Source organism: Neopelma chrysocephalum, unplaced genomic scaffold (genome assembly GCF_003984885.1).
Source record: "Neopelma chrysocephalum unplaced genomic scaffold, ASM398488v2 Primary Assembly neopelma1_80b, whole genome shotgun sequence".
In the NCBI taxonomy this organism is placed as follows: domain Eukaryota; kingdom Metazoa; phylum Chordata; class Aves; order Passeriformes; family Pipridae; genus Neopelma; species Neopelma chrysocephalum.
Genome location: NW_020897742.1, coordinates 13,915,838 through 13,935,416, shown reverse-complemented (window position 1 = coordinate 13,935,416; position 19,579 = coordinate 13,915,838). Strand labels below are relative to the sequence as shown.

At 36.0% G+C, this 19,579-nt stretch overlaps 1 protein-coding gene across 5 annotated transcripts in view; it reads left to right on the top strand.

The window, feature by feature from the left end:
• CSMD1 (CUB and Sushi multiple domains 1) overlaps positions 1-19,579 on the top strand; it is a 1,127,710-nt gene that overhangs the window by 411,810 nt on the left and 696,321 nt on the right. Inside the window, exons 1-2 of one of the 5 annotated variants that reach the window (XM_027690131.1) lie at positions 1,466-1,495; positions 9,080-9,083. The exons of the other annotated variants lie outside the window; for them this stretch is intronic. The gene's annotated coding sequence lies outside the window, so the exon portion shown is untranslated. Of the gene's footprint in view, positions 1-1,465; positions 1,496-9,079; positions 9,084-19,579 lie in introns of those variants that run through there. 5 annotated transcript variants of the gene reach the window in all.

Sequence of the window (19,579 nt, the reverse complement as noted above, 5' to 3'; positions counted from 1 at the left end):
ATTTTAATTAGACCTACTACCTGGACAGTCAATGTCTTATTCTTTTAGAGTTAACCAAGTGGTAATAATTAAACTGCACATTTAATTCCTTTATCTGCTTATCTGCTTTCTGTCCTAGAATGCATATGAGTTTCCAGAATATGCCAATCTGAAATACATCAGATAATTGGAAATTAATGAATATGGCTTTCTGAGATGATCTTACTCCAATTCACAGAAGATAACAAATAGGTTACTTAATCCTGTAAAACAAGACTGCAAGGGAACTGAAGAAGTTATCTAGACCTTTTCATGACCCAAGGAACAACACTAAATGTATGTGCAAGAAAATGCTCACCTAATTTTAAGTTCACAGTCTACTCAATACTTTTGAATCTCTTCTGTATGGAAGGGTCTTCTATTATCTTATTATTGTTATCATAATTTAAACCTAATTATTTCTGTTCTGACTGCACCCACGACTGTGATTCTTATTTCCTATGTTTCTGAAAATTGTGAATTCTTCCATCAGAACTGCCTTCTTTGAGACCTGTAACCACATTAATTCATTTTTTGAATTGTATTTTGTAGAACCAGTAGACTTTTTCTGATTTTTCAGTGGCAATCCTATGTAAAACAATGTCAAAGCCATATTAGAGCAAAAATAGAGGGAATTTACTGTTTGTTTCCTGCTTACAAAGATTTTTGCTCTCTGCACTGTTCCTCGGAAGTAGAGAATGAGTAATAAAGGCATATATTCTGTGGATAAATATTGTCAGATTGCTACAGAGAGCAGTGCAAGGAACAGTGCTAAGAGGTGACTGAGTCAGGGCTCAAGCCAGGGTGCTGAGTTGTGAAGTGGGACAGAGAAGGGAATAGAACTGCAGTCAGGAAACATAGAGAACTGAAGCTGGAGGCAGCCTGTGGTACTTAGGAGTTGTACTGTGCCCTGTCAGAGTAAACTCCTTGAATCCTACAGAGAGGTATTACTATACCTCCTGGCAATTGTGAGATTCATCTCTCTCTCTTGATTCCTGCACTGTGCTAACAAAGCATCTTTACTGAGGCTCCATCTTTTACCATCTGCTCTGCTTCTTACTTTATTCTCTACTGCACTCTCAGGGAGATGCTGACAGCATTTCACAGAAGCGCTCAGAGAAAATGCTTCTCTGACCAGGGTTGAAAAGGAGAAGCGGGGTTTTGAATTGGTGCTGGAGAGGAGAGAACTGTCATGTTAGCGTTGAGTTACTGCAAGATACCTGAAGTTAAATCATTTCATTTTATAGCAGGCTTTCTAAAAGGACTTATTTAAACAGAAATCTCTAAGCAGAAATGGATGGATTTAATGAAAGCAGGATATTTATGCTTTTGTTCTTTCTATACAGCATTTTTTCTCTCTTCAGTGTTCACAGGGGAAGCTGTCAAATTCTTTGATGGGAGATCACTTACTGGAGAAAATGCAGGACATTGTGCTAGAAGGAAACACCTCCCTTACTAATCTGAACACATACTGAGGGTAAATCCAAGAGGTTATTCAGTCTTCTAAATGAGACTGAAGAAATAGAGTACTAAATGTTTGTCAGAAAACTATTGAAATTTTCTGAAGAGTAAGGAACCTGTTTCCCTCCAGATTACAATTATAGCAATTTGCACTATGGGCACCCTGCCTAGTTTTTTTTTTTTGTATGTGCCTGTCTCATTTTCTTCTTGTCTTAAAGTAAGTATAGTATCAATACAAGTTTTAAGATAATTGTTATATTTGTCTTTATGCATAGCTCTATATTTATAAGGGTGGAGGGATTTTTGCATTGGTTTGAATTTATACAGCACTTAAAAGTTCCCATAGAAAGCTGGTGCTGAAAAGTGTTAGCTATTATGATTGCAAAAACTGGAAAAAATGGCACAAATTTTGTGTCTTCATTTTTTTTCGTGTTTTAATTTTAAATTGAGGAAACCAGAAGCAAAATGGTGGGATATTCAAAAGACCCCTGAAATGACAGTCTTTTATTCAAAGTGGTGTCACGCTCATTGGAATCTAGAGTTGTGAATTTATTGACTTGATAAAAACACTGAAATCTGGCTTACTGATGAGTGTTAGCAGTAAGATATGGAACAAACAAGGCAAGTGCATCTCCCCTGTGGCATGACAAAGACTATGAAGTCTTATCTACCATATCTGGGCCATATCCTAGCATAAACAGTCTTTAGTGGAAATATCATCAGAACATTGTTCTGCAGCTATTTTTAAAAAATATCTATCTGCATTAAAGAAATTTGTTGGGTTTTCCCTATAATTTATATGTGTGTGTGTAAGTTTGTATTTTAAAAGGTCCGTTTTGTGACTGTGCACAGGTAAGAAAAAAAATGCTAGAAAAAATTAACTTTTGCTTTTTTGCAGATTATGGAAATTGCAAAATTTTCAAAATTTTCATTGTAATTTCTTGACACTACTTACATTTTGACCAGTTTTTTGTAGATCTCATGTCATATAAAAGAAATTCCTTTCTGTCTAGAAAATACTAACCTCCGATTTTCATATGAAAAATTGTCATTTAAGATATTTTCAGAACTCTTGATTCTGTGTAGCCTCAAAATTTGGATTTGTTAACTCTCTCTTTCCCTTATGAGGCAGAGGAATCTCACAGTAAATCTTTAAATATGTAGTAATGTGTCTTTCATTTTTCTAGAAACACTTCTGAGGTTTGAATCATCTAAAATGTCGGTAAATATGCTTGCTGATGATTATGTCTTAAATCTTTCTATATTTGCATGTACAATACCTTTGACAGAAGAATTCAAGCTAAAAAGAAGCCCATAGATATTAGGAGTGCTGTTAAAGGAGATATATCTGACTGTGGAACATGGTCATTGCAGATTGTTGATTATGTGTGCTCAGAAAGACACTTCCTATAAAAAGATGCTGTGAAGCAATTTCAGAAACTATAAAACTATTTAGTCAAAGCACATTTCTTTGTGTCAGCATTTAGACACAGAGTTCCTTATGGATCCTCTTTCTATTGCAAAACAGTTGTAAAAAGGAAGCCATCTTTTCCAATAGTAGCAAGTTTCCTAGATATACAAACATCATAGAGAAAGACAGAAGACATACTACTTTAATAGTATGAGCTTCTCTAAAATCCTACAAAGGAAGAAAAGTTCAGGTCATCAGGCTATGGGCATACAGCAGCTCTTTACATATTTTTGACATGCAGAGATTTATGTACTATTTGTCACAGTACTTTCTCTAGATAAACAAGTTACTTATATTACCCATTTGTTCTCCAGATCAAAAACTGGTTGCTGTGCCTAAGTAATGCTACTGTTCCTCAGAGGGGTAGCATTACATTATTTAGGGACTGAATGAAGCAGCATTTGCTCCTCAAAGGACTGTCTCTCACCTTATGACATAGGGAAAGAAGAGAAAGAAGGTTATTCTTTGCAGAAGAATATTCTATTTTGCCTTCAATGTCAAAATACTGGTGAATTTATAAAAACAGGAAATAAAAAAATGAAGGGAAAAACATTGAATTGTCATTTAAAACTATCAAATCAGACTGTTTTCTCTGTTTGTCTTTCCTTTCCTCTTGTTAGCATCATGCTTTCTTAATAGCCAAGACAGTCGAAATGGAAACTTCATAGTGAGTGGAATATGTTAGAATTTAGATTAGAACTTCTTAACTTTTCTGTGTAGTGGATTGTTCAGTAGCATTCAAATTCTGCTGCTAAGATAAGGACTCTATAATGTGGTTTGGATTTTTGTTTTCAGTTTATCATATTCTGTACCTTAGTCAACCCAGAATATGTTTTCATTTCAGATTGAATGTCTTTTCTTGTTCTAGTTTATGTGAACTGAAAACAATGACAGGAGAGATGGAGAAAAAATAAATGTGAACATAATGTAAAGTACAGCTTGTGATGAAACTGTTTCTTACGTGTTTTGTCTTTCAAGTTCAAACAAAAACTTCATATTTTTCCCTTCCTTTGGAGAACTTTCTGGTATGTTGAAGCACAACTTATTTCTAAATCCTCAATAGATGATTAAAATTAGTCCAATATGGACTGCAATAACCTAGGGACTGTCTAACCCTCAACACCTGCTTTGGCACTGTTTCTGTAATTGATCCCTGGAGAGTGTGCATCTGGAAAGCTAAACCACGAAACATGAAAATTCTCAGTACTAAGGTTTGGAAGAACAAATAATTGGGTTTGCAACCAATTATCTCTAATTACTTTCTTAGAATCAAGATGACACTGGCAGCTGTGTGAGTCAGAGTAGCCCATGAAGCCCACATGAGCACAGTGCTGCCTGATGTATCATAAGCACAAAGACCATGTAAAGCTAGCAGTGACTTGCCTCCCTGTCCTTCCATCCATGCCTGCAGACAGTAGTTTTGGTCATTGCATTTGGTTTCATGAAAAAAAGACTAAAACAGTTTTCTATTCATTCCATTGTTCAGAAGTATTGCAAAAATATAAAATATACCTGGTTTTTTTTCTCATGTGAAGTATTCAGATTGTAAGAAATGCATTATGTTGGTGAATGCCAATACATCTGGATATTTTTAAATTATAAATAAGTGGTCTATCATAAAGTAACACTTTACTAAAAATATGCAGAAAGCCACACAGCTCAGGTGTTAAAACGTACTTCCATAAATGCTTACACTGACAGACTGCTATTGGAAAGAAAAAAAACAGAAAATAACTCTTTGCCTCTCACTTCCCTTTTATAAATTTTACTATTTTTGTGTTTATTTGCCATCTCACAATGGTTTGCAGAGACTGGAGAACAAGTGTCCTGTAAGAGAAAGAACATGGTAGCAAAGAACTCTCAGATACTGCTTTCCCTGTCTGTGTGTCTCATAGCAACTGGTTTCTGTTAGAAATTTGCAAGCTATCTTGTCTTCCATTTTGACATTTTCTCTTGAAAATATGATGATTTTTTTTATTCCCTTCAGATATTTGTAATTATTTGTTCACTTGTCTGGAGGCGACAAATACATGGGAAGAAGGGACTTGTGTCATCAAGTTGTTCCTGTTAAACCCTTTCCGTTATCCTAGCTCCAAACAAAAATACCTGTTGTCATATATTGCATGTGATTGCAGAATGATTATTGTAAAAGAAAATAAAAATTACATCAGGGATTCAATAAAAGCTTACTATAAATGATTTACACTAATTTGGCACTATATCTAGAAATTTTGAGATCTCAGCTCTAACATACTCAGAAGGGTTGAAGTTTTTACCAATATATTAAGTGATCTACAGTCATATTCTGAAATGCTCAGATTATGTTAAGATTAGTTACTGTATCGGTGGAAGTTCTTATCACCTTGAAAATGAAAAACCAGACCATTTACTGGAAAAAAGGATGTTTTAAAACTTAAACTCTAGAAATTTATATCTTTAAAATACTAATGATCATCTAGTTATAATGTTATGTTACTCCTAATGTAGCTGAAAATGTAGTCTGTTTTATAGCTCCTGAAGATAACAACTAATCATGATATTTCTTTGTCTTCTCTATAGTCTACTGTAATTTTTAATGGCTCAATTGTTGCTCTAATTCTTGGTCTACTGAAATTGTAGAACACAATATTTTTTCAAATCCAGCAAATAGCGCAGATTCCTCATACACTTTGTATCATTCTGCCTGAAACAGAATTACTTTAATTCAGCCTTTTTGGGTTTTTTTTTCTTAAATATGCAGATCTATTTCTGTAAAAGCTTTCTAATGCAGTAATTATTATTTCATTTTTTGGAATCTGGATTTCTTAACTTTAAAAATATTGTACTTTCCTTCTTCATTCCCTGTGTACAAGTGTAAAGACTAATTGATTTCTTATGACACCTGATGTAATCCACATTTAATCTAAGTAGACCCTGATTTTACCTGAGGTGGGTTGAATTTGTCTTAAGGAGATGCAGATTCATAATTAACTCTCAAGAATTTCCTTTTAAGAAATTTCACCTTTTATAGACTTTATTAAAATATTTTGCTTACATTGCGTAGGTGGGCCACCTCAGCTGAAATCCGCAGTGCATCTTTTCTGAGGAAAATAAGAGAAAACAACAAAAAATGTGAAATCACAACCAAATGAAATACTGTTTCCATTACCAGAAAGTCTTTATAAATTATATTCTGTCATAATCTTTGTGCTGTACTAACTTTTCATTCTCTTCATCTCTTAGTTCTCAGAAAGACTCCTACTTTCAATAAATAGATTGCAAATCAAATTGTATATCAGCCTCTAGAAATTAGGTATTAATTACGATAAACAATTATATCATTGGCCTAGAATTTGTGAAAAAACATATAAGCTTCATTGTGCCTTAAATATCAATGGAAAGATTAAGATTGCCTAGTTTGTCTAACCATGAAAGAAGTTCTAGTTCATGGCTGCTCACAGTGTTTGTTGTCAGTGAGCGAATGTGTCAGAGGAGCTTTATTTTCCCTGCCTTTTTCTGTAGAACTGCCGACTTAATTCCGTCATCCAAAGTGCTCTGCAGACAGATACAAAATGTCTTTCAGGGAAGCCATATTACAGTCTTCTTGGAGGATTTCATTTTCCTCAAGGGAAAACCTTTCAACACCAAATTGTTTGTAGTGCCATATGAAAATTCTTGGATTTTCAATGAAAATAGAAACTGAAAAAATAGCATATTTCACTTGAATTATTAATTCAAAAGGCAGAAGTAACACAGTCCTGACGAAACAAATTACCTCTGTGACATGCCAGCTGAGTTCAGTCTCAGCTTGCCTCATGGCTTGTGTTCTCTGAAATAGTGGCCGTCAAAGTTCAGTGGTATCTTTAATTTCTGAAAAGAGCCTGAAGAAAAGTTATTTTAGCATTTTGCAATTACTTAGCACAAAGACCACTTTTCATCCAAAATATGAAAGGCCAGAATGAAAAAAAAAGCAACCCATATTCAAGAAATTGCATACTTTTGTTTAATGACCAGTACATTGTGGTAGTGTGTATCAATATTGAAGGTGGAAACAACTTTAATATAGTGGGTTTGTGACTTTATCACTGCTGTGTGTTCTCAAATGTATTTTCTTTGTTACTTTTTTCTGAAAAAAAATGAATTTCACATTGATAGGAGAGGTCAGGTAGTCAAAGAATGTAGCAAGGTAGATTTTTTTTTAAAATGAATATACCAACTGTAAATTTTTGTCAAAATAGTTCTTATTGTCAAGGATACTCGAGGAGGGGAAGAAAAAAATAGAAGGAGAGAAAAATGTGTCTGGAACTAAAGACAAAAGACTCAGTTTTGGATCACTCACATGAGTGGTCTAATTATAGCCAAGAACTTAAACCAGGTCCTCTCTGAAAAACAGATCACTGCAGAATCTCCTGCACATTATTACATGAATATCTCCTCTGCATAAATAATTCAGTCTTCTGTGGTTGGATAGTAATGTTCACAAGAAATGAGTCTGGATGACCAGGTGAAGGTGTGGAGAAGACACAGGCTGATAGCAATCTGTCATGATCAGGTTAAATTTCTGTATTTAACAAACCTGCAAACAACTCAATGAATTGGATGCTTGGGTGTAGTTAACACTTTGTGTTCATGTTTATAAAGAGTAGACCAGTCACTCAATGGAAAAAGACAAAGTTATGAATCTTAAATTTAACTATTTGTACTGTATTGTACTTAGGAAATAGATTGTATATTTCCTTTGAAAAATTTAAAAAATAGTCAAGTACATTTGTAACTAGCATTCATTGAGTCATTCTAAGTGGATACTTAGAATAATTTTTAAAGTTATGTTTTCTAGATAACATGGAATGAAAAAATATGCAGTACGGTGAAATAAAATGCATATAACAATTCAGCTAGAAGTTCTCTTTTTACTATGTCTTTAGAATTTCAGGAAAAAAATGGAAATTGTTCAAATGTTAGTATAGCTCATTTTGTCAGGCTACAGAAAAGGTTGTGAATATTCCATCTGTGCTGAAATGATAGCATTTAGGGGGTAAATTTATTTAGGTGTAGAGGAACACTAAAATGCAACAAAAATCCTTACCAGCTCCTTGAAAATGCAAATAAATGCATACATGCAGTTTCAACACCTTTCTTAGTTAAACATAACAGAAATGTTTCCATATTTTTGGTTTATATTCAAGATTTTTATTCCATTCTGTCCTTTGCATTCCCTTCTACATGCTCTAGAGTCTTCGGGAACATGAAACTTTGCAACTAAATTCAGTACATGAGAAGAAGATGTTCAAGCCCATTCAAAATCAAATTAGATTCCATGAATGCAACATACTCTTGAATCACACAGAATCACAAGGAATGGTTGAGGTTGGAAGGGACCTCTGGAGGTCATCTTGTCCAATCCCCCCGTTCAGGCAGAGATAGCAGGAGGTAATTGCCCAGGGCCATGTCTAGAGAAGTTTTTGTTTACAGGAGTCTCCAAGAGAGGAGACTCCATGACCTCTCTGGGTACCCTGTGCTGATGCTCGGTTACCCTCACAGTAAAAAGGTGTTTCCTGATGTTTCCTTCACTGTAATCTGTATTTTACTTTGTGCCTGTTGCATCTTGTCCTATTACTGGGCTCCACTCAGAAGAGTGTGTCCTCTTTCCACCCTCATTTCAGGTACTTGTGTACAATAGTAAGGTCCCCTTTAGCCTTCTTTTCTCCAGCTGAACAGTTCAAGCTCTTTCAGCTTTTCCTTATATTTTGTGTTCCAGTCCCTCAGTCCTCTTAGTGGCTCTTCACTGAACTCTACAGTGTGTCGATGGCTCTCTTGCATTGAGGAACCCAGTTGTGGGCTGAATAATGAGGAAAAATCTTTTCCCTCAACCTACTGTCAACAATCTTTCCAGTGCAGCCCAGCCTACCATTCCCCTTCTTTTGTGTCCACACACATTGTTGGCTCATGTTCAACCTGGCATCCACCAGGAGCCTCAGGTTCTTTTCTGCCAAGCTGCTTTCCAGCTGAGTAATCCCCAGCATGTGCTAATGGATGGGGCTGTTCCTTCCCAGGTGTGGGACTTTGCATTTCACAGAACCACAGAATCACAGAATTGATCAGGTTGGGAGGGATCACAGTGAGTCATCTGGTCCAACCTCCCTGCTCAAGCAGGGTCATCCTAGAACAGATGGCACAGGATTGCATTTAGATGGTTGTTGAATATCTCTGATGAGGGAGATAGGCAATCTGTTCCAGTGCATGGAGCTTCATGAGGTTCCTGTCAACCCATTTCTTCAGCCTGTCAAGGTCCCTCTGGATAGCAGCATGACCTTCTGGAATATCAGCCCCTCCGATATGTAAATTTGGTATGGGTAAATTCTTTCCCCGTTATCAAGGCCATTAATGAAGATGTTAAACAGGACTGGACTCAGTTTTCAATCCACCTCACCGGCTGCTTCACCAGCCCATAACATCTTGTCTATGAAGGTCTTATGTGAGACAAAGTCGTCCTTACTGAAATCCACTGCTATCTCACCATCCACAGGCCAATCACTTCATCATTGAAGTTTGTCAACTTAGTCTCCTTGGTGAAGTCATGCTTCTGATGTTTTTTTTTGTCCTTAATATGCCTGGAGTTGGTTTCCAGGATGGTGCCCATCACCTTCCCAGTGATCCTGACAGTTCTGTTGCCTGGGTCCTCCTTATTGACCTTCTTGAAGATGGAGGGGGCATTTGGTTTGTCCTGTCTTCTCAAGGGGCTCTGCACATTTGCAGAGATCTCTAGGCAGATTTTGGTATCTAGCTCAATCGAACATCTCAGTAAGAGGGTAGTAACATAGAAAACAAAATCCACAAAATTTTGAAATAGAGAGATACTAAATATGATTAAACAAATCTTATTCTAAACTGCTCCGTTTTGAGGACCAAACACTTTGAGAAGTCAACTTTTTGTTTCTGCAGTTGCAAGGACTTTTTTTTCCCCAGCACATCATTAGCCAAAGCTGGAGGCATGTGGTCTCTTTGGAAGATGGGTAGTAGGGAAAAAGCTTAGTGATTTTTAGCCATATATCCACTAGTATATGCACATTACTTTGATATAAACTTAAATCACAAAGAAAACAAAAGAGAACTGAAATTTGTGCTCCAATGTGAGTAAATAGATCTTTCTCTTCACATGTTGGTAAAACAATATCCAAGATTGATAGAGATTCAATATAGAATTACAACAGCCTTTCCCAAATTCTATTTTTATGCTTATTTTTAACACTAAACATACTGGTTTTACAGGCTTAGATATGAACAGAATATTCTTGTTAGGAAATACAGTACTAGATAACTTTATTTTTGAATTTGAAGTGTAATGGTGGTATTATTTGGTGTGCCTTGCACCTGTGTACTTCCATCATGACTTCTGTCATTGTCTAATAAAAAATGTATATGGCTGAATCTGTTGATGTAGTTGGCATCTGTTTCAGATTCATTCTTACTGACAGCAAGCTGCTGCTGGCAAGCACTCAGCCTTTTTATCATCAGAAATACGGACACTGGCATTCCTGTCATTGCTCTTTATTTTACTCTGGAATTCTTCATCAGATGTACTGCACTAAAACCTATGGTGGATGACAAGCATAGCAGAATATGCATTATAGGTTTTCCAATTATAATTTTAAACAATAGTAGAATTTATTGAAAAATTATCATAACAAGTGTAGCAAAGCTAAATAACCCTTAGCAATGACTAAGCTTTAAATCCCATTTCAAAGATTATAGAATATCTAAGCATATTTACATAGATATTTCAGAATTTTTATCTGTCATTTTTTATAAGAGGTGGAATAGTTTAACAGAAGTTAGTAGTAAAACCCCTTTATCCTTATCTGTACTACAGTATCTTTTTTTTTGTGCACCACTATAGAAGGGAGAGTGTGTGTTTGTGTATATGGATATATGGATATGCACATAAGCCATCTATGCATATATGTCATTAGATATACGTTTAGACTTATGGTTCAGCAAGAAGTTAGAAGCACTTTCTGAAGTGTTCTATCATTTGAGCAGTCATTTTTTTCGGAAATTCCTGCACTGTATGAAGTAGGATATTGGGCCTTGGTTTAGGGGAGGGTTCTTAGCATAGTACAAATAAAAAAGGTATGGTCTTGCCTCTGTGCCTTATAATGTTACCGTCATTTTACATTCATGAAAATTACGGTCTTTCCTATTCACCTTCCTGCTATTCACATAGGCATTCATCGTCTTCTGTGCTTGTTTTTCCCTATACCTAGAGACACTTCTTTTCATATAATCCATTCCAAGGAACCCCATATTTTTTTTCAAAACACCATTAAAGAGTCACTTAGTTCATGATATCTGAGAAAAAGTAACAAATGTGTAACAGTAGATTGGAAGCAGTATTTGGAGGTGAGGAGTACGTATTTATGGTCTAAAAGCTATTATACATAGACTATGTACTGCCTTGCCACTCTTTCACTGTAGGCATAGACTATATTCTGCACATGCGCTATTCCAGGAACAGAATAAACAACAATGAAACGAAATATTATTATTATTATTATTATTATTATTATTAATACTAATAATAAATGAAAACCAGTTCAATTTTCAGTGTAATCTTGCCAAATGTTAAGGAGATTTTGCAAAACCACTTTTTTTTTTTGCCATGAGATACTTTCTACAGTTCAGAGATTTCAGTTCTCTTGGCAACCCAGTTTTGGTCTTGGTTAGAAATGTTGAAATAGAAACTGAAAAACTGGTGCAGCACTACAGAACAGTTCAACAACCTGTTCACAATCTGCAGAGATATTATTAGTTCCATAAGAAAATAACAGAATCCTGTCTGAGAGCCATAATTAGATGGTAGTCTGTATTTTTCAAAGAACATGGAGTTTGCTCCTGTCAGTTGCTACCAGAATGAAAGGCCTGTCTTTGTAACAAGTGGAGCCTGTCTAGTGGATTGGGTGGCTCTTGTACTACATGCTGATATGTGCTCCAGAAGTCAGGGCTATTTCTCATTTAGTTTTCTGTTCTGTTTTATTTGTCTTCTAGAAGGTAATCTGGCATTTTCAGAATTTCTTTAAGTGGCATATGAGCCCTACATTTCCCTACTTGTCTCATATGTATCATTCAGACTGTCTTGCCATCCAAAATTTCTTGCTTCTGACCTGACCTCTGCTAGCAGTTTTTGTACTCAGGAAATATCTACTTGTACATAAATTCTGGTCTATTTTCTCACTCATATGTCCCTCCTTCACACGGCATGTTGGCCCTTGTAGAGAACAACCTTAATCAAATCTCCCCTGATACCATTGTATTCTCAAAGCAACTTCGGGACAGAATTTGTTGTGAGGACAGGATTCATGATATGTTCAGAGAGGTACTACACACTGGTCCTTTCTGCAGTGAGGAGAAAACAGTCTGTCAGGAAACCCACTTCTTGAGAAAAATCCCCAGAGGGAGAAGGAGGAACTTGAATTGGTTCTGTGTAGAGTGTGATGTTTCCCATGTTCCATATGCTTATGACCAAGAAGAAATAGCACAAAATTGAAGGAGGTAAAAATTAAGTATGATATAAGAAGGCAGAACTTGATTATCCAGTTTAATTTAAAGGTAACAAAGTCTCAGTTGTCTGGCAATATAAACATGTAGAAAATAACATATATAGTAGTGATACATTGGATTGGTATCAATTAAGCAACTAATTTACACAGACTGATAGATCAACATTTGAGAAAATGAAAAACAAAAAAATTCACTAAGTATTCTTAGCTCAGTTTTAAAAGCAACATTTAATATAAAAAATTGATAGTATCTATTGTTTTCTTAAATATTTTACAGGATTTCTACAGCAGTACTTGCCTCTGGGTTGGTTGAAAATATTCAGGGAAGATTCTAAACCACCTCTGCTATTGTTTATCTAATTCATAATAGCTCTTTTTTGTGGATGAAACACTTTTATCAAAATATTTTCAGCATGATGGATTGCATTTCACAAGAATTATTTTAAAAGCACAGCCTTCTAATTTCAGGAAATAGATTCAGGCTCTAAATACTTAGTGAGTAGAGGTAACTCCCTGCATTTCCTGATATCTTAGAAGGAGATACTCATACCACCAGTGTTTGCTATTAACCATCTCTGAACAGCTATATACTTAGCATGCTAGCAATACTTCTGCATACTCACATTATCATCCCATTCCGAGGTACCTGACTTAATTCACAAGAGTGGAAGACTAACTGTTATTTCTTCTAAATGTAGACCATTGTAGTAATTAGACCTTTGTGGAGGAAGAAACAAGTAATTGTTATGTAGAGAGATTCAAAACAATCTGAAAAAGACTGGAGGTGATAATTTCTGTGTGCTGCACAGTGCTGCATGGGAAAGCAAAAATCTCTAAACAAACGCTTAGAAACAATCAAGAAGGGATAAAATGAGAAAGCTAAATTTGTTTCTCTGATGTGAGGTCAGAATTACTGGAGGTATGACTAGTATAAGTTGCTATGGGAACTGTGGAAGAGAAAGAATTTCGGAACAGCAGGACAGGGATGGACAGATGTAGAGGTGATGTTTGCTCACAAATTTTGCATCATTGTAAGAAGCATGTCAATACCATGAATTCTAGTTGACTCAAATGACTTATTCCTTATGATAGACTCTATACTTCCAAACCTTTAAATATCTAGCATTGTGTGAGCTTTAGAGGTTGCACAGACTGTGGCATTCCTGCATTCCTACAACATTACATAGATTTTGTTCCAGCTATCTGGAAAAGAAGTGTTGTCTTTCACACTCTTTCAGTGAAGCTCTTTTTTTATAAACTTGTATATTATTATATATTGACCATCTGATGTGGAATCTGGAACTGTGAGATAGGAGGTTAAGATCCCTATGCATTATATGGAAAAAAGAACTGAACCCCTACATACTACTTTATGTATTAGTACTTTAATCAAATCAGAACATCGATGTTTTGAAATAGTAAAGCAGTTTCATTTCCACATCTTACTGGTATTTATGGAAAAAAAAATTGCATTCTTTGCATTTAGTCCTACCACATATCTCATATGATGAAAAGTGTCTATTAGGTCAAATCTTTCAAAGGATTCAGGAAACTAAGCACTTAATTTATGTATTTTAGTTGGAATTGGGCTTCTGAATCCTGTCAAAACTAAAATGTTTGTGCCTGAGATTAAGGAACTATACAATAGTCGTATAGTTGTACGGTATTGCAACTATGGAGTTTTAGAAATCATTGTGGTGGAGCATGCAACTCAGTAGGGACTGCTCTATTATATCTTAGAACTATATGTCTGATTTAAACCAGTTTTTATCCCATTTTACCAGCTTAGATTCTTTATTGAATCTGACTTACGGTATTTTTACAGATGCATACAGCCTTACAAGATTCAACCTTATTATTTATTGATATATACAGCCACAGACATTCACTGAAGTTGCTTTTATTGTAATATCTTATCAAATGGATTTAATTTATTTGAGAATGTGAGCCTCCCTGTTACTTTCTTTGCAGCGAAGAGATTTTGTGGCAGAAGAGGCTGCGGCTGAGTTTTCAAATACATCTTCCCAGGCTTATTGATTTCAGTTTTCTAATATAATTTTTCCTATTTGATCATGGTAATTAAAAAAGTCACAGCAAATAGAAACAATTATTTTTCAAAACAGCCCAGTAGTCACTATGCTCCCCCTTCTACATGAGATGTCACAGCTGGAGGAGGTCTTTGGAGTAGATTGTAGGATTGCCAAAAAAAAGAGATTTTACTGTGGGTTGAACCTTGTAATATGGAAGTCACCAGTATGACTTTCAAGGGATATCTTTCATTGACTTATATGAAATGGAAATGAAATCTGCAGACAACCTTTTTCCATCAAAAATTTTTATGAGAAAGATTTTTAAGGTGAAAGAACATTAGATAGCCAACTCCTTTGTGGGCGGAGAGCTCAGGAACACATGCAAACGACCAATATGATCAGGCAAAATGTCCAATTTATTATTTAAATAAGTCAACTTTTATACAGTTTAGTTTGTTTTGGGCACATGCGTACAACAAGGTGATTGGATAGCTCAGTCTGTACACGCGTCTCATGTCTCCAGTTCATTGGACCTGATGTTCTGTCCACGCGGCCTGGAATCATACTTGGCATGTAGAGGCCTTCATAATTAGGGGCTTTCTGAAATCTGCAGGTGTACCTTTATCTGTACTTTCTCAAGGCTTTCTTGCTATAAACATACTATGTTCTCAGACCTTATAATTAGACACACAGCTAACAAGTATAAACATTACATATTTTCACACAGTCTATAAGTATAAACATTACAGCTTACAACTTCTAAAGTCATGTCAAGCAAGGCCTACAGAAATGCAATAGAAATTGTTCACACAATTTGAATCCTGCAACACTCCTTTGTCTTCCCCACCTCAAAATCTACTATAGTATAATTTCTGCTCTTCCCAGAACCAGTGGCACAAGTCCACCAAAAAGATGATCATATTTGTACAAAAGGAGAAAGTGCATGAAACACATTTAGAACAAGGAAAAATATGAAAATGCAAATGATGCCTGCATTGTGTCAGCATTTCAGGGGAAGCAGTGTATGCTACTATAAAAGAAATTGACAAAACAATGGGTACTGTTAGCAATTTGAATAAGCCCCTAATTTACAGGAAAAATACCCGTGTTCCTCATGCTTATACGTAGTTCTTTCACCTTTTGAACTCCTACACTCTTTTTTTCTTGTATTTAGCAAAAGGCATTAAATTTCTGCTGTAGTTGAAAAAAGTGTCAGGGAAACAACATACACAGCCCTAGCAAGGTTTTACTGAATCCTGTACGTTACAAAATTCAGAAAACAGTTAAATCATCAACAAAATCATGTTTTTGTTGCAACCACTCATAAAATCCTTAGAAATTGATATCTTTGGGTCAACTAATCATTTTCCTTAGTCATCAAATCAATTGTCTTGCTAACCACCAAGAATGGGATTTTATTTTTGTGCCAACACTGAAAAAAAAGTACTACAGCTTAATTTTGATGAGGGAAAAAAAAGCTAAAAAAGTCAATTTTTATATCTTTATTGAAAAAAATCTGTTAATTTAAATTTATATTTTCTCTTAAGTTAATTCAGAAAAGGAAGTGTTATTTATGAAGTAAAATTTTAGAAGACCTCAAAATAAGAATCATAAAATCACAGAATCAAAATCACAGAATGAGAAAGTGTTTTGGGTTGAGAGGGACCCTGAAGATCATCTAGTTCCAACCACCCTGCCATGGGTGGGGATGTCATCCATTGATGAGGTTCCTTAGGGCATTATCCAACCTAGTCATGAACACTATACAACTAAAATTTATTTCAAAATCTTTAAAGCAATATTTCCAACACTATTTTTGAAATCATATCAAAGTTTTTCAAAATTTATCTTTTTTTTCCTACCCAGCTAAAAATATTTTTTGTGCTATGTTCAAGTTAACAGATGGTTTTTGTTGCTTTAGAAGCTTGAAATTTGGCGGAAATGGTGCTCATCCCCAAAAACATTCCTTACAGCTATCTCTAGATATGTCATGTAGTTTTGAGTTGACTAGAGTTTAACTGTTGTTAAAATGGGTCAGAATTATTTTAGAAGTAATAATTAAAGTTTTGCTGATTTTATTTTATATTTACAGTTAAAAATTCCGATAGTGCAGCAATGCTCAAAGATTGCAGCCGGGCCCTTTGTCTGTATGATCTTGTTGTGCCAGACACAGCTGAGAAACCATGGGCCATGTGAAACTTTTCAAAATCCTGTGCAATGGTGAACAAATGTATATCTATCTAAAGGAGAAGATTCATTATACTGTACCTTGGGTTAGAAGTAAGCCTAAGCTATGTATTAATTTGTGCCTGATATGGTTTGAAGCTGGCTCCCTGCCAAGTCTCCAAACCTTACCACCAGAAGTCCCCCCCGCCCCCCAACAAAAAAAAAAAACCCTCAGGGAGAAGAGGGAGAAAAAACTAAGAAAAACCCGAAAACGAGAGAGAGGACAACCAAACTTATATATATAAATATATTTACACTTATATACAATTTCACAAGGGAAAGGGAAAGGGGAAGGGGAAAAGGAACAAAACTAAACTAAACTAAAATATATATATATATATATATATAAATATATATCCCAATCAGTAGCCCGAGATCTAGTAACTAAAGAACAAAAGAGTTAGCAAAGAAGATATCTCACTACTCTCCTGGGACAACCGAGAGTCGCTCCGGAACGATCGCCGGCAACCTCTGTCTCCCAAGGTCGGCAAGGCCTAGCCAGGCCTCGCTCCCCAACACGGCAGACTCAACAGCAGGGAACCTGCACCTCCAAGCCACCGGAAGGAAAGAGAGCGAAGGCCTCTCCTCCTCTCTTCTTATAGTCTGGCTTACGTAAAAATCGTAGGGAATACTGGGTAAATCTGGACCCTTCCTTGGTTACAAACTGGTCACCAAGGAAGGCCTAGCCCAAACCACCACAGTGCCTATGACTGTTATCAGAGATTATCACTGTGAAATATTCTTCCTTGTTTGAAAGAGTATTTCTCTGTTAAAAAATGGAGAAAAAATGTTTTAAGCCAAATTTTTAGTTTTTTCATAATCTTTAATAAAATCTTCAGTTCGAGTATTTCTGTTTCGCTTTCAAAAATAATTCTTAAAATTATTAATAAAGCATTCTTTGCTGATTAGTCATTAATTACTATTAATTATATATATTACTAAAATTAAATTAAAACCTGTTAGCAATTCTGGTAGCTTTATTTAGAGGAATGGACATTTGTTTGTTTTGAAAAACTTCCCCAAGCCAGTGTCCAGGATCCTAATGAGTCAGTGGAGATTAATCCTCATTTATGAGATGATATTATAACTCACTTATTTTAAACATTTAAACCACAATGACGATGTGTGTGAGTGATCTTACTTCAGGAAGATCACATGATTAGGAACCTATATTTAGCTAATAGGAGTCAGGTTGGGAGGACTGAACCCAACTTTTAATGAAAATACACTTGCGATGAAAATTCACAAATCAGTTTTATATTTAATACAGTCTCACATTTGTCTTCATGGAGCAATTATCTATATGACAAATTACTCAGTAGGAAACAAGTTAATTGTATTGGGAAGAATTAAAAATTACTAGTGTTTCTGTACAGAGAAAAATGTCAGTCCTTCAGGAGATAATACAAATTCATCATGTGAATTTAGTCTGATTGTGGAGACATTCAGTCACATTTGTAGAACTGAAAAGACAATTCCTAGATATACTAGTGCTCCTAGCTGCTGGAGGTTTTTCCTTTATAGTCCAACATAAAATTGTTAAATTCCTTGCTTTGTTTTATGGGAAGGCTATGTAGTGACACTATCATCAAGGAAATATGCTGTGTTTCTTTGTGATATATAGTTGTGAAGCTCTGTAATCTGTTTGCCTGGCAGATCACTGAGCAGAATATTAGGGCAGTCTATTCTATGAGAGATAAAGGCTTGAATGAGCTTCTCTGGATCTCTCTCCCCTCCCATGATGTGGGGCAGCACCAGTCCTAGTTCCATTTCCATCTGAGGAACCATTTCCGACGGCTTGAGGTGGATAGGGAAGGGGTTACTCCAGCTCCAGGGGTTTCATCAGGGTCCTGGATGCATGGAGGGGTTAGGTGCTCACCCCTCCCCCCATCCACGTGGTCCCATGGCAGCCACAGACAGACAGCACACAGGACTTGGAGAGGAGGCAAGAGAGTGTTTATTGATGAGGTGGTTACATTTATAGGGTTTTGGAGGATTCAGAGAGTGACCAATTACGGGGTCAGGGGGCTTACAGAACACCCAATCGCAGGAAGGGGTTAAAGGTCCAATGAGAAGACTTCTTGATATCTTCTCAGCACATTCCTGGGACAGAGATAAGAACTGGCCATGGGGGATTTTGGGAAGAAGAAAGCACAGGGACCACAAAAAGCCATTTTGAAACACATTCAAACCACAGTTTCCCATACAAGGTAGATTCACTGCTACAAGCTTCTCTAAATTTGGCAGAGATATGTTTTAAATCCCAAAATATTTATCAGGTGATAATAGATCATAATAATAAACGTGTTAGAGTTCAGAGAATATCCTGGAGTCAAAAAATCACTCTGCAGTATTAAGGAAGCATTAATAATATAATATAATGGCCAGTCTTCGCGAACGAAGATCTGGGGAAAGGTCTTTTACCTTTCCAGCCTGCGCAATGGATTTTTTAGGTGAGACACAGCCTGCGCTGAACTGAGCCCACCCTTTAATCCTAAGGTTCATCTGCCGGGGCCAAGCAAGCTTGGACAATGGCAGTGAGGTCCTCAGGACGTAGGTTTGTTTAGAGTGACCTTCTCATAGATGGATGGCCTCACAGGGCTAACGGGCTCCATCTGCCCGGGAGACTGAGGAATCGAACCCAGGTCGCAGCAGTGAGAGTCCTGCATGCTAACCACTAGGCCACCAGGGGTCTCAAGGAAGCATTAAATGTACAGAAAAAAAAAAAATAAAAAAAAAGAAACCCACAAAATTTTCAAGTATTTGAGAAGCCCTTGAGCTCTCAAGGAAACTGAATTACAAATTTTATCCAAATTAGCCTAAGAAATGAATGTTTA